General features: G+C 33.7%; 1 pseudogene; it reads right to left on the reverse strand.

Annotated features, from left to right (window-relative positions):
* Positions 1–3,514: 3,514 nt before the first annotated feature.
* On the reverse strand, positions 3,515–8,216 carry LOC124358699 (annotated as a pseudogene).
* Positions 8,217–16,333: the final 8,117 nt, after the last annotated feature.

Raw genomic sequence — 16,333 nt, forward strand, 5'->3', positions numbered from 1 at the left:
AACGAGCCATTTCTATCTAAGGTTCAATTATTTGGTATTTGACCGTCACTTATGTGTTTCAAAACCAATCTAAAATACGATGGGAAGACCAAATACTTGTAAAATTATTTTAATTAATTTAGCTGCGTCAGCTTGATTTAAATTTTAATTAATATTGAATCAAAAAAGTACTTTTTCTGCCAGGATTCTGATCCCGATGTCTCACCTGCCGGATGTTAAATGATATACATGGGTCCTATAAGTATGATAACTGAATGATAGGATTATTTTGTACTACACTACTTATGGGTGACAATACCTAAATATATGTGTCCGAATTAACTTAGCAGTACATTCCTGAACATTTATTTTTATAATTTAGCTTTTATTCGGTACAGTGTTTCACATACTAATTAGTTTGAAACAATATTAAATATCAGTTCAAAGAGCAAATCTCAAACTTCATACTTTCTCGTCATTCAGCACAACTCCAATCAAAATAAAACTGTGCATTGATTTAATATGGGTCCCATCAATCATAAATATATGTTAATAATAAAAAATAGAGAAACTGAAAAGTGCGTTTATTATGGCCTTTGAACAGAGGCTAAAACGTATACGAATAAATATTCTGAAACTAAATATTTTTTATGTTAAAATTTATATAAGTGATTTATCACTTGTCATCTTAACATTTTTACAGAGAACAAGAAATGCATGTATTTAAATCCAATATTTTATAGTAGAAATATTTTCGAACCTTTCTTGAACTGCTGTATTTTGCTCTTACTTTGTCATCCACATATCCAACTTTTCTTAACTGTAATTATTACAAGCGCATAAAAAGCCTTTTTTTCAATTTTCATTGACAATCAAAGATTGGGGTGAATCAAAGTATTGAACTGTATCCAAGTCAATTTACGATAAAACCAAACATTTCTAAATCATTGTTAACATAGCGTAAACATAACAAGGGTTATCTAAAAATAAAGGCAAGGAAAGGACTCTTAACAAGTATTGAGCGCCAAACAACCCTCTTGAGTTGACGGCCAATTTATAGACTAAGTCTGCAAGTACCTCGACACATCTACAAGTTGTCGTATTAAATCCAACATAAAATTTATCACAAAACAGGACTTATATGATTTGATATTTTAATTATTAATTTGATTTTCTATTAATTGACTTGATTTCTAAAATCAGGCTCTCTAATTCACCATGTTCAATCCGATACTAATATAAATTTGCTTGGTGTATACGGGGGGCTGTTCAATACGTAAAGTATAAGGAAAGCACGGTTAAAGAATTCAATTTAATACAACTTTTCAACAATCATAAGTTTTAATTATAAAGTAATTACTAAAGTAATATAACACATAATATTAGCTATTGATGTTTTGAGTATACGTAGAATGTCGTTTACTGAGTTTGTCTACTAAAATGAAATAACTTTAAGTTATATACAAATATTACAAAACATTTTATGATAAATATTTTTATTTCATAATATTTTTCAAAGTATATGTATTAACAGACATTAGTAGTTCCTGATACTATTTTTAACATTTAAATAATCACTTAAATATTGCATCTTCTAACATTTTTTAGTTTACAATATTAATTATTAAGAGACACAGGGTATTTTCCTTTCACTTTTGAATCTGCTATTGTCCGACCATTGAACAAGACCTCAGTTCCAGCATCTTGCCAAGACTTCAGACCCATTAGTATTCCGCCTGCTCTATCCAAATGCCTCGAATTAATTGTGCACTGCCCGATTACTGATTACTTAACACGAAATAACATTCTAAATGATTTAAAATAAGGATTTCGACCAGGAAATAGTACTGAAACAGCTTTATTGAAAGTCCCTGACGATATACGATTCGCAATGGACCAAAAAATAAGCACAATACTGACACTTTGATTTCTCAAAGGCGATTGTGTAAACTACAGTTGGAAAAATTGAGAATCATTGGTTTTTCATAAAATGTCCTGCAATAACTGAGGTTTTATCTGTCTGGTAGAAGGCAGTGTGTACAGGTAGGCGACGTAACATCCGACTGGCTGAGTGTTGAGTGTGGTGTTCCTCAGGGTTCCATAATTGGTCTTCTCTTGTTTTGTTGTACGTTAATGACTTGAGCACGGTACTGGTTCACTGAAAGTCCCACATGTATGCTGATGACCTCCAGATATATGTCCACGTTAACACACACCAAATCGATGATGGCATTACCATGATCAACGCTGATTATAAAACATGTGCTGGACTGGACCAGGAAACATGGACTTAAACTAAACCAAGGAAAAAACTAATCCAATTGTGATATCTCATTACCGCTCTCGATCTTTGATCGATTTTACATCTATACGTAAAAGGAGATTACTGTAAAAGGAATTGTACTACCTTATTACGATACAGTTAAGAACTTAGGACTGACAATAAATTGTAGTCTTAGCAGGACTGATGCAGTAACAGAGACTTGTTAGAAAGTTTTTGCATCAATACATTCCCTAAAAAAACTGCAGAGGTTTTTGCCGCTTCACATAAAATTGTTGTTGGTTAAAGTACTCATACTGCCTCATTTTTCTTACTATAACAGTGTGATGAACGACAAATATGACAAATGTGACAGTTCGCATGTGACTTTGGATGAAAAGCTCCAGAGAACTCAAAGTTATTGTATGAGATATGCATTTGATCTCAGGAGAGATGAGCATATAACGCCCTATTATATTAATTCATAGATCTTGAAGTTAAATTACCTCAGATCAATAAGAATCATAACACTGGCCCATTCAATTATACATTACGGTATTCCAAATTATTTCTTAAACGATTTCCAATTTATCTCTCAAAGTGGTATGGATAGAACTCCCTATGATTCGTCGTTGCACAGAACTGTTGTATATGATGTCTTTTGTAGTAACGGTATGTCGTTTGTGGAATTCCCTTCCTCGTAGCATAACAGCCTTAGAGAGTCGTCCTCGGTTCGTGGAGTCGCTGAGGGAGCATTATCTGTGGCGGATGGTTGGAGCGTGGTCGGCATAGCTCTCATTCGCTGCGGTTGCACTGGCATGAGTCGTGTGTGTGAGGGTAGTGTGTTTCTAATATTCATAATATACAAGTATAAGTTATTATTTTTTATGAGTATGTATTTATAAATATGTTTATATACCTTTTTAATCATTATACATTTTTTTAGTTTATATTCTTCAATAAAGTCGTTCTTTTTGTTATTCATATTGAAAATGTTTACAACAAAATATTTAGTTTTATTATAATAATAAAAAAAAAATATTTGTTCTAGCTTCTATATGAGGTTAAATGTAAGAAAGGGCCATGAGGCAATAATTTCGCCTCAAATAAAGGAATATTTCATTTCATTTCATTTATCATAACTTTCATAAATAGTGTTTTTTACATGTTTATGATTTAACAGTAGGTTCTGTAAGGCAGTCAGAAATAGGTTTTAAATACTTTTTCATGACGAATGTTGTTCGGAAAACGGAACGCAGTAAATGCAATGTATCATTAATCTTCAGCATGAGCCTTCTCCACAGCGAAAGTCTCGGCAACCTCCTCTACTCCAGCATCTACGATGACAACTTCCTTCTTAAGCTTGTCTCGGCTGTCAGTCTCAGAGTTCTCAATCTTGCAGATGGTTTTCATTCCGGAGAGGACTTTTCCAAAAACGACGGTTCAGTTGTTCAACCAGGAGGTTTTCTTGGTAGTGATGATTCAAATGATTTATTCAGGCGATCTACAAATTGTAATAGGCTACGTCTAGTGAAAACAACATTTAAGTACAAAACTTAGTTTCGTGCAATAATTAGAGTCCATGCACCAATAAATGTCCATCAGGTCATGTACTAAAAATATAAATAAAACTAAGCATTTATGCAGGTATTAAAATTAAACACAAAACCACATTTAAAAAAATTACTACATGTAAGAAAATAAAGTTTAGACTAATGGTAACAAACAGTGTGCATTAGTATCCATGCACTAATTGATTAATTACTACATAACAGGCCCTGCAATAATACAAATATAAATATAACTCGGCGTAAATGTGAATATTAAAACTAAAATTAGGCATACATTTTGTGAAAGACTACATCTAAGAATACAAAACAGACGGTCCTACATTATGATTTGACTAAGAACCGTTATTTAATCAGGTCTCATTAATTCAAGTACATATATCAATCTAAAGAGTATTGGGTCATGCAATATACAGATAATAACACAAAACAGAATAGCAGAAATTAAAAACAAATTAATTTAAATAGCCAAGCAGAATGGAATGGTCAGACTCAAAATATTCAGTTAGGCTGTAGAAAGGGATAGCTGACAACCAGGATTTTAGGACAGGCCCAAACTTCTGTACCGGGAGCTGTCTAACTGTAAGGGGTATGGAGTTGAACATTTAAGTGGCTATAATAGGGAAGCAATTCGAGATCTTGTGTAACCTAGATCTATTTACATGGACATCAAGGCATTTCCTGGTTTCATACCTATGTACATCTGCATTAGTGATGTAGTCATCTTCTTTATGCTTAATTGCTAAAAGACATTGGTATATATATATATATATATATATACATTGTACACTGTCATAATTTGGTGTTGAGAAAACAGTGGTCTACAGTGTTCAAGCAACTGTGCCCCACTTAGTATCCTAAGGGCTTTTTTCTGTAACCGAAGAACTCTAATTACACTGGCAGAGTGCCCCCAAAGCCTGGTACCATATATAATGTGGGAGTGGAAAAAGGCAAAGTAAGCTAACTTAACAAACTCAAAGGGCATTTCTGCTTTAAGCTTTCGAAGCAAAAAAAATTACCCTACTTAGCTTACTACACAAGGCATCAACATGCTTATTCCAGACAAGCCTCGAATCAAGATTAGAGCCAAGCAACTTCACTCCATCCACATTAACACCATTGTTGCACAAGCTAAAAGTAATCGCCTGAGTCTTGTCCTGGTTTAGGCACAAACTGTTATAACTGAACCAATATGAAGCATTTGTAAAAAGGTTCTTAACAAGTGTTTCTGCGGTTGTAGAGTCCTTATGAGTTCCAAACAAGGTTGAGTCATCGGCATACAGCAGAATATTACCCGCTACATTGTAATAAATATCATTAATGAAAATGATAAACAAAAATGGCCCCAGAATTGAGCCCTGAGGCACTCCATGCTCAACAACCAAGGGGTTTGAGGTTGTACCATCCCAGGTTACAGACTGCTTCCTTTGATGTAAGTAAGATTTCAAGATTTTCAGGGCGCAACCCCGTACACCGTACCTTTCCAGTTTCTTCAATAAGATCTTGTGCGACACGCAATCGAAGGCACGTGAAAGGTCGCATAACAATACAGCAGTAGAACTTTTTTGCTTCAAAAGAATTAAGAATGGCCTGAAGAAGTGAGTCCACAGCTTCGACAGTAGATCTATGCCTTCTGAAGCCAAACTGTGCTGGTACCAAGAGGTGATATGACTCAAAATAATTGCACAGCTGCTCCGGTATGACAGATTCAATGACCTTGGCAAACATAGGTACTAGAGATATAGGTATGAAGCTCGATACCTCGTTTTGTGGACCCTTCTTGTAGACGGGGACAGTCCTCGATGCCTTCAAAACCTCAGGGAAGACCCCTTCGGACAGACACAAATTTATTAAGTCTGTTAGAGCAGGAGCTATACTATAAATAACCCTTCTTAACACATCCACAGACATGTCATAGATGTCTTTACTCTTGGAACTCTTAAAACCATGCACTACTTTTATTACTTCCTCCACGGTAACTAGCTTCCACGCAAAATTAAAAGGTACCACAGGGACCGAAGTTAGATAGGCGTCCCCATTCCCACTAGGAAGAGTTACCAGAGACAAATTACTCGAGTTAACAAGATCCTTGGCAGAGTTAAGAAAATATGCATTGAAGACTTCTGCTGTGGCAAAATTGGTATCAGGGGCAGACACTTGGTGCTTACTCCTATTTATATACTCCCAGGCTGCCTTGCATGGATTTTGAGACTGTGCAATAAAGTTTCCCACGGCAGCCTGTTTGGCTTCCATAACCTTAGCACGGTATTCTCTCCTCAGATGTTGCACCCAAGGTTTCAGATTGGACCTACTCTTAGACATATCACACACTATGCCAATGAGACTACGTAGGTCAGCTAAATCCGATGTGTACCAGTTTGCAGATCGGGCCAAATGCCTTTTTCCATTTTTGCCTCCCGTAGGACTACGTTTTTTCAGCTTCACAGGAAAACAAGTATCAAATGTCTTCTTAAAGTTAAGAAAAAAACTAGTAAATGTAGCTTCTGCAGGAAAGCATAGAGCAAGTTCATGCCAGGAACTGACCTGGACTGCGATAGATTCCACAAACCACTGGAAATTTGTATCATTGAAAGATCTAATGGTTACAGTCTTAATCAACGGACCGCCTGCTAAATCTATGACCTGTGGCCTCCAATGCTTGAGGGTGAAAAAAACATGTTTATGGTCAGCGATCTGAGATTCACTTATCAATACATCATAGTTCCACTTATCAATATTAGTTAAAAATGAGTCCAGGGAGGCAGCACCTCGTGTAGGCTCAGAAACACTACTATAAAAATTAAAACTACGTAGTATATTTTAAAAGTCTTGAGCATCATCCGAGTTAGGACATAAATTAATGTTGTGGTCACACCCAATAACTATTGAGAGGCCCAGTGTGACCAAAAATCCAAGACACAACTCAAGCAAGTAGAGGAATCTTGCAACCTGTCCAAGGGGTGAACGATACATGGCTAAAACCACGAGCGAGAATTCATTTACAATAGTATCAGCAAATTGGGCTTGCTGCACCTCACTGTACCGTTCAAGGTCCAGTGGCGTACATTTAAGAGAATTTCTAACATATACCGCTGCACCACCCCTAGGAGTTTGGCGACAGAAGTAAGCAGACAAGTCCAAATCAGAAAGACTGGAATAATACAACAGTTCATCCCTAGTCATCCAATGTTCAACTACACACAAGATATCAAGTTCATTCCTATCACAAAGCACTTCAAGCTCAGTTGTTTTACCCCTAAAACTTTGCACATTAACTGTACATAACCTAACAGTTTCCATGCAGGACCTACTACTAATGCCAGTATCGAGGTTTATTTCGGGCGACTTTGACCAACTTGGTTTGTCCCTAAAAAGTTTGGGACCTTACAAACTGCCCACCATCAGTACCCGGCCCAGCCCTAGCTTGACGTGGCTGTATATATTCCTTGACAAAAGCACCCTTGGGCCAGAAATCAGCGTTTAGAACAGTATCAAGGTGGTTTTCAGCAACATTCACATTAAAACTGGAGTAGTCCGAATACCTAGTTTGAAGTTTCTCACACCTGATATCACCAACACCGTTCTGCTTTATATAGTTTTCAATTTCATTTGTAGTAGTATCCGAAGAACACCTAGATAAAAATACGTGTTTTGTCCTCACAGCAATTTTTAACCCACTATTTTTAACATTGGAACCAATAACTATTGATATTGGTTTGAAGTTAGGTCTATTTCTGATTGGCTTCCCTTTTTTTCGACACGGTTCCAGCCGTCACTGTCAGAATCTTGACCTCTCACCGCTTTTTTAGCATAAGTATCCTTTTCTTCAACCTGGATAACTTTTTCGTCACAGTCTAAGTTTTCCGAACTCGATAGTTGAAAGTTTGGCTCTAACCTATGCCTACCCTTCGATTGAGATACAACTTGATTAATTTTGGCATTGTTTCTTTATTTTATATTTTCTGACTTATTTGAATTAAATACAAACTCCTTTACTAGGTGAAGAATTGGGAACCGTTGGTATCTTTGCCGGCGTTAGCCATTGACAGCCATCCAGCTCCATAGTGCTTCAGCTTGAAGTTCTCATCAGCAAACTTCTCTCCGTAAATACTGGCACCTCCAGTTCCGTCACCCTTGGTGATATCCTTGATAAACCGGTGGAACTTGCTCTGTTTGTAGCCTTCCGGAGCAGTCTTCTTTGCTAACTCTACAAAGTTTGTTGCTCTTTTAGGAACTGTTTTTCCAAAGAGTCCAATTTCAACTCTTTCTGCTGGAGAATCTCCAATGGCGATGTCAAACCATACCTTTATAGTTACTTTCGGGCCTTTCTTTGAGCCATCGCCTCCACCTGAGGAATATACACTGATCAAAAAGGAAAGAAAAGTGACAAACAAAACTAAATGTTTCATCTTGGCAAACAATAGTCATTAGAGAGTTATATAATTATTAATATTATCACAAACAGGTGAGCTAGGGGAGACGACTTAGTGACGGACGACACGATCACTTGCGTGGTGACAGGTTTAGCTCCAACCAATCCAACTTTTCCGTCCTCTCAGCCGGCCTATCCTATCACACTATACTTGTTGATATAAACCTAATTATATAAAGCTTTTCACTTCAATAATTTTATTTTTGTCATGCAAAAAACTTAATACATAGGTCCAGCTCTTCTACAAAATGAGTAGTAGAATGTTTTCTGTAGGAAATCTAAACTAAGTATGTTATTAATTTTTACTAAGGATTAGATGACATTATTTTTAAGAATTATATGACCTGATTAAAAGCAAAATTGCATTGTCATCGGTGATTTTGATAAGAATTGCATGCATCTACTATCAATAATTTGTACTATTCTTTTCATAAACTTGTATTATAAACGTTGAGTGGCTGATGTGAATCAATAGTTCTACTACGTTGTCGCAATACATAAAATATACCCAGAACAACTCCAGATTTATTGAATATTGAAAGTCGTTCCCTTTTCATATTTTACTTTGCTTGTCCAGTCTACCCCGTAAATATATAAAGAGCTAGCAAGCATATTTCAACTTCTAGTTCGTCCGATGCATAGTGTATCAACACACCGTAACGCCTTTTCCTTTGGCAAAGAATATCCGTCGAGTTATCCAAATTATCTTTTACTTTCAAAGATATGATTATTTAAAATTTAATTTTGAACTTGTTCCGTTAAATTCGTTTTTTTTATTATTAAGAACCCAACAGGCTTCTTAAAATCATAAAATCGTCCGTCTGTCTACACATTAATTCTTGAACTGTCCTGGAAACTTCATGCTCGGTACATAGGCTTTTATTGATTCAAGAAAAAAGGTTATTCATGTTTGGGTAACAAAACCAACGATGGGTCTGAGGAGCTTGATTTAAACGTGCGAGACATCTTGATTTAAACGTTCTAAAGACTTGATACTTCGTACATATGTTCTTCTTGGAGGAACTGTAATGGTTAAATGGTCTAATTACAATCTGTCTTTTTTCGTCTAATAGACAGGTGTGTTTTTATAACAATCTACTTACTTTTAATGCAAAGAACTGTACTTCTATCTACTTCACGAATACCACAACGTATCAACTTTCTAAACACAAACTGACATTAAATGGAAGGAGAGGAGGTTACTCCATTTTGAAAGCCGCAGGCAATGCTGCCTGATTGGCTGCTCCTGAGACTTTCTAATTTAGTGACAAATTGTCGGATCAGCAGCACTGCTACTCTAATCTTGTTTCTTTCTGGTTTCAGGAATGACCGAACAGTAAATTTAACTTGTTCAGCTTTATTAATTTTGAAGGTATTACCTTATCAAAGACTTAAATGTACGTACTTTACTACAAATAGTGTTATCTTTTTTAAGAAAAGTTTTATCTTTTATAAAATTAAGACTGCACTTAGAGAATAACGATTAAAATTAATTTTATTGATACAAAATATATTTATTTCTAAATATTCCTAAAATCTTTTTAAAACCTTACTTATTACGCATCCATTTGACTATGTCTATTATCCTTACCGTTCACGTCTCACTAAATGTTTACCAATTTAAGAGTTAAAGGATTAATGTACATGTTGCCAGTAAACAGATAATTTAAAAATTATGGTGTTCTACTAAAGCTAACATGTCAATCTCGATTAAATTCTTAGCCCAGAAAGACTGAAATTTTATCTTTCTCAGACGTCATAAAATACCATTTTCAGTTTTATTCATATGTCCAGATTTGCGTACTATTAGTTTCATTACATGAGTTTATAACTTAAATAATTTACATGTGCTTTTGTACATTTATCGTAAAAAACCCGTAAGTCAAATAAAATTTTATTGTAAATTATTAGTTACCCGTGGTTTGCACACTATGAAGCCGAAGCCTTGTTAGTGATATCACTTAATGTGTGTTATGATGGAGCTGTATAATATTTTTACAAAAATAAACGTATATCATAGGTAAGAAATTAGGATTTTGGACGAAATTGAAACTTATTCTTATATTAGGTTTTGTGCGTAGAGGAGTATTTATGGTTTAAATGAAATATTATCTTATGATGCCACAGCTGAGTTTGCCTATTTAAAATCAATTGTAAAATCTATAAAGTAAACCATCTCGATTAAACTAAGGATAAAACACTGTATCCTAATCCTAATTATAATATAAATGCGAAAGTCTTTGTTTGTTTGTTTTTTTCACGCATAAACTACTAAAAGTTTAAATGAGCATTCTCATAGTCCCTGTGAATTATTTCGAAATTTCTTTCGAGATACGCTCCACTGGTATTTTAAGTAGCGAAAAATGCCAGCTTGGCCTATTTGTGTAACATTTATTGAATAAGCCCCTGAAATGTAATCAACTGCTCTGTGTAAACATTGTTTATTATTCTCAATTAGCTTACATTTATAGTGAGTGAATTGAACTAAACAGTGGAGGACGGCTTGGTTCCTTTCAGAACAGCTTTTAAAACAATGTTCCAATGACAGTTGGAGAGCAGAAGCATCTGCGTATTTTACCATACACTTTAGTGCTGGGGGAAATTTACGATCCCTGGGCATTACATATAGGCCTGTTCGTATTTCGAAAATCCCTCCGGGCTAAGCTCCACTGGTCTTTAAATTAGCAAAACTATTCCATCCTGGTCTCTAACGTTAGGACATATAAGGTAAAAGAGCATGTCTAATGTAATCAACTGTTCTGTGTAAAAATTGTTTATTAATTTCAATTTGTTTACATTTAAAGTAAGTGAGTACATTATTAAGGAATAAACATTATTTTTCACTCCGTTTTAGATAGAAGCGATTAGGTTAGTAGTCTTATCATTTAAAAAATTTTCTAAAACATCAATAATGTTCAAAAATTGGCTCCGAAGACTCCCTTTAAAGCATTCGACGAGAACTGTGATAGAATAAAGTTTGCTGGAGTGTGCTTTTGAACTAATGTACCAATTCCAGTTCTACATGTTCCAAAATATCATTAATAGTTTTCAATTTATAAAAAACAAACACTTTGTGTCAATTTAAACGTAATTTTAACTGTAAATTTTTATCAAATATTAAATATTAGATATAAAATGCAATGTTACTATATAACGTTTATTAGAAATTTCAAAAATTATATAAGATCAATCTTACTTCACTTTTGACAGAAGTAGGCTTCTCTGATCTGTGATAAATTAGAAATACATAAATATAAACTTTTAACACATTTTTTTGATTGTGAGAAGAAGGCAAAATCTACATTGGCATTGGTAATATAATACACTCATTTGTAATATAAGTGCTCATCTAGATGCAAACCCTACGAAATTGCGTGCGAAGCCACAGGTAACTGATAGTGTAATTATAATATTACATACTAGCCATTTAATTATAATTGTCTCAATAGGCAACGCAATGTTCTTTGGTGAAATAAAAACAAATTTCAGGGAGAAGGTGCTGGTATTATTCCAAAATAAATAACAAATGTAACAAAACAAGAAAAAGAAATAATCTAATGAGAAAACTTTATACCTAATGTAAAGTGGATTGTATAAACTATACTTTAACATCCACGACTTGGAAAATGTAGTTTGTTTTAATATGCGGTTATTCATGTACCTAAAATGATAATCTTGTACAAGGAAGGAATAATGAGATGAATATGTATTGCCACGTTGCTCTGTAAAAAACGTTCATAAATTAATATACATAGATATTGACTACAAGTATCAGATCCTACGCACCGATTGTTACAAAATAACACACGAAAAGTTTTACAACATCAATAGTATTAACAGTTTCTAATACTCACTTTGAAACTTTACGTGTTGTTATAAATTGGCATGCATCTGTTCTATGTTATAGAAACAGGAACAATATGGCACATATAAGGTAGTACTGAGAACATTGCGGACATAAGTTAGAAGTGGAGTTGCAGCTATACAAGACAAGGACAATGTAGTCAATCAGTAGTACTCTCCTGGGTGCATTCTGTACATCTGAAAGCTCTGCAATATCCCAATCCTTCTTACTCAAACGAGCGCTCTGTAATAATGCTTTATAAAATCGGGTTTATCATTAATAAATGGGTGTTACTGAATATAATACAGTACTATATATGTACTTTTAACATTCATCAATACGATTGAATCATTTTATCAAATTTAACATAATATTATTATATCGAACAACCAAACTCAGCTATGTTTGTCTTTCAAGGTTACTATGAATGGTATTTACATTTAGATTGCATGCAATAGTGGTAGCATTTGGTCAGTGAAAGCCCAATCCTCTCAATGTCTAACACGTATTTCCTATTTTAATTCAACTTATTATTAAATATACTAAGTGCCCAATATATTATATATAATTATGCTAAGGGTTTTTATACATAGAAATGTTCCCTAGTGAATCAACCAATTTTAATTTTATGTCGTTAAAACATCTAACCACGACGGTGTGCATTTTGCTTTTTTTAAATATTTAACTCTAGGGATTCACCCCATTCGCTTTTGATTCAGTAATTTTACTCAATTGGGTGTGACAAATGCTAAGATTTCCATGTGGTTTATATCTTATGTATGGTAACAATAGCACTTCCATAAACCAAGAACACCTACAAATAAATAAAAAGATCTGTAAAGCTAGCTGAATAACAAAGAGTAATATTATAAGTATTTGTTAAAAAATGACAGCCAGAATAATACCGCCATGTATAAATCACGAATATTTAAACTGATGAACAAATCCACTCAGATCAATTGGACGGTAAAAATCTAACAATGCCCTTGGACGGTAAAAATCACAGGACCCTCTAATCCGATGGAAGCGCGCGCGCACACACACACACACACACACACACACACACGGCCGGATATCCCGCACTTTGCAATCTCAGCTTGTCGAGAATATAGCATCAATGGTGGAGATAAGAGCATTTCAGATTTCTCCTACAGTAGTATGATTTTATTAATCACGTTGTGTATGTCCTGAGTTAACAGAAGACAACTAGATCTATAAAATGTTCCCTATATCACTTGGAGCGTGAATGTAAAATATATTTTGTCTGAAATCACTGTAGGATTAAATAAACCTGAGCTTCAATGTTAATTTAATCAGAAAATATTATTTAAAAATTATAATATTGCATATATATATATATATATATATATATACATACATACATATAATATTACTTGCATAATACTTATAGTTGATGTGTTTTCCTGTCACAATATATTTAATTTGAAACACAAATACCTGTCAAGTAGCAGTAGTACAATTAACATTACACATTAGATGCACTTGTCATAGACCATTCACCTAGTACACGAAAGTGCTTCTCAAAGATAGATAAAGTATTTTAATTTATTAATATGAATATTAACGCAAGTGTATTAAATTAAAGGGTTTTAGTTATTTTTATTACATTAATAACATAACGCAAGTGTTTTTAAAAAACTGAATTACGATAAAGTTATTAATGCTATATTGGGGGCAGTGCTTGAAATCATTCTAATATATAATTACAATATAACACGAAAACATAAGACTGTCACACAAGAAATGATATCTTTGTGTATGCAATACCGTAGATGGGATGATTATAATTTTTGACTCTGCTAGAGAATGTGTTAATACTCCTAACATGTCTGAGCAGAAAATAACAGTATACGCTCTTTGTTCTCTTCGACACAAAGCTATAACGATGATTGCAAAATGTTTTATGTATATGACACAAAGATGAGTATGCTATCTAGTTCCTTTTTTTACCTTTCGTATTAATATTGAAAATTTTAGAAACTTTAATATGCTGTAACAAGTTCAAAAAGCATGACTTTATGGTGAGTATTTTATTTACGATCTGATTTACACAACATATCTGTGCCAATAGCGAAATTTCTGCTTCGTAAAATAATTAAATACAAGTAATAGTAACCTAAGAAGAACTAATTGAACCTGTATTATTGAAATTTATTAAATTTTAGATTATACTTCCTTTACTTCGAGTTTTATTGATAATACATAACCTAAGAATAACATTTCTCTAAATTACTTAAATGTTATATAAAATATAAATAGCAAAACCATTTGAATTTAAGTCCACACCATCTTGACTTTTGGCCGTTCTTATAGCTCAGCCATAAATTAAACCTTATTATACGTCAATTATATTGAGCAATATATGTTTTGTATAATTTGAATTGCAGTTATTACAATATTGCATTTTTTGAGTGTATATATTTTGTACTAATTCATCCATTTTATAATTATGTAAGTTCTACAGATGTCCTCTTATATTTCGTGACCTTTCACACTAAAGTGCGTGTAAGTATCTGAATTGATTGCGCTTGTAAAACAGAGGCACAACACTAGAGCACTTGATTTGCAGTCTCTAATTAGCGCCATATGCCCGTTACAATTCACTTTAATCATTGGTAATGTTTATAAAAAAACATTCTTGACCTAACTATAATTTACTGTTTGCAACTTTATATGTATAAAAAGGCGTGGTAAGCTAAATATACATTTGCCTAAACTAAACAGTTATGCGGTACAAAGTAATGCGGTAGTTATGCGGTTCCCTTCAGTGCAGGAGGAACTCTCAGGATGCACTGTTCCTATACGGGGTCATTACAGGACTGGTAGATTGTCCAGCCATCCTTGGCCACATAGGATTACGCTGCTTCAGTGGAACTAGGTCTAGGGATTTATTCGAGAGAAGAAGTCTGAGCAGTAATTACGAATGCCACAGCACGATGAACAGAGTCCAAATCCTGGGAAATAAAATCGCTCCGCACTTGGACTTTTTTACGGCGACCAGAGGTTCATTCAGAAAGGACCTATGTAATGAAAACATGACTCTTTGACCTAATAGAAATTAAAACACACACATACACACACACACACACACACACACACACACACCCGTGAATCTGTGACCTGTTACCTTACTATTGTTATGTTATTTTAGGATTATTTATTGGGGTTAATGTTAACATTTAAGTTGTTGTTTTATCTAATGTTTACGCTTATATGTAAGTATTGTTATGTTATATTATATATATTATAGTTATTGTTTATTATGTTATTTATTTATATACTGTTATATTATTATGTTATTATTGTTGTTATTCTTATTGCTTCACTATATTCATTTGCTGTTAAATAAATTGTATAGTAACCGATTGGTTGAGACAAAACTTGTAAGTTATTGAATATATTATTGGTCTATTATGACCAGTTTATTATATGCTTGAGCATTTTGTCAGAACCGGAGTTTTCTATTGAATCAGCGATCATTACAGAAACTTCACTCTATGCAATCATTTTTGCGCACAGAGTGTCAGATCAATGTATATTAATATCAATGTATTTTTTTATAGTAAATTGTAGCCTGGTAAGTTTTTATATTTATTATTTGTATGTTTAAGTTATTTATATTAAGATATTGAAATTGTATAATGGATTTGCCGTTGGAAGTGAAAATAAATAAATAAATAGCATTTTTCACTCTTTTTTCAGTTACATAAACAATAATTTAAATTTAAAAACGAATTTAAATTAATAACTAATACGTAATTATGAACGACCCATATAAAAAGTGTGAGTTATTGTCTGAAATTGTTGTTCATTACTGTTCTGCTAAAAGTACAATAGATGTATGTCTCATATAAAGCAACTATCCACAGTATTAAAGCCATGTTACTAAGGAAAAGTGCAATGAGTAATATGAATCAATGATTCCTGTAAAGCCCTGTGACTTTAATTTTAAAGCCTTGGGACAGGTGAGACAAACAAATGCTGTTGCAATAAATAATAATTTATCATTTAAAATAATGCAATGAATGAATGCTTGTTGTAAACCTGCGGAGCAGCATTACAACCTTATGACTGGTAAGACAATCATGACAGTACAGGCAACGATGCTATAATACTATAGTTAATTATAAAGTTTTACAATAGCGCAGTTAGTGAAATGCGTCAGTGTTGTATGAAGCGAAGTTTTTATTTAATTAATAAATCAGTATCCAATTAGAGAAATCGGTTGC

The sequence above is a fragment of the Homalodisca vitripennis genome, chromosome 3, assembly GCF_021130785.1.
Source record: "Homalodisca vitripennis isolate AUS2020 chromosome 3, UT_GWSS_2.1, whole genome shotgun sequence".
NCBI lineage: Eukaryota > Metazoa > Arthropoda > Insecta > Hemiptera > Cicadellidae > Homalodisca > Homalodisca vitripennis.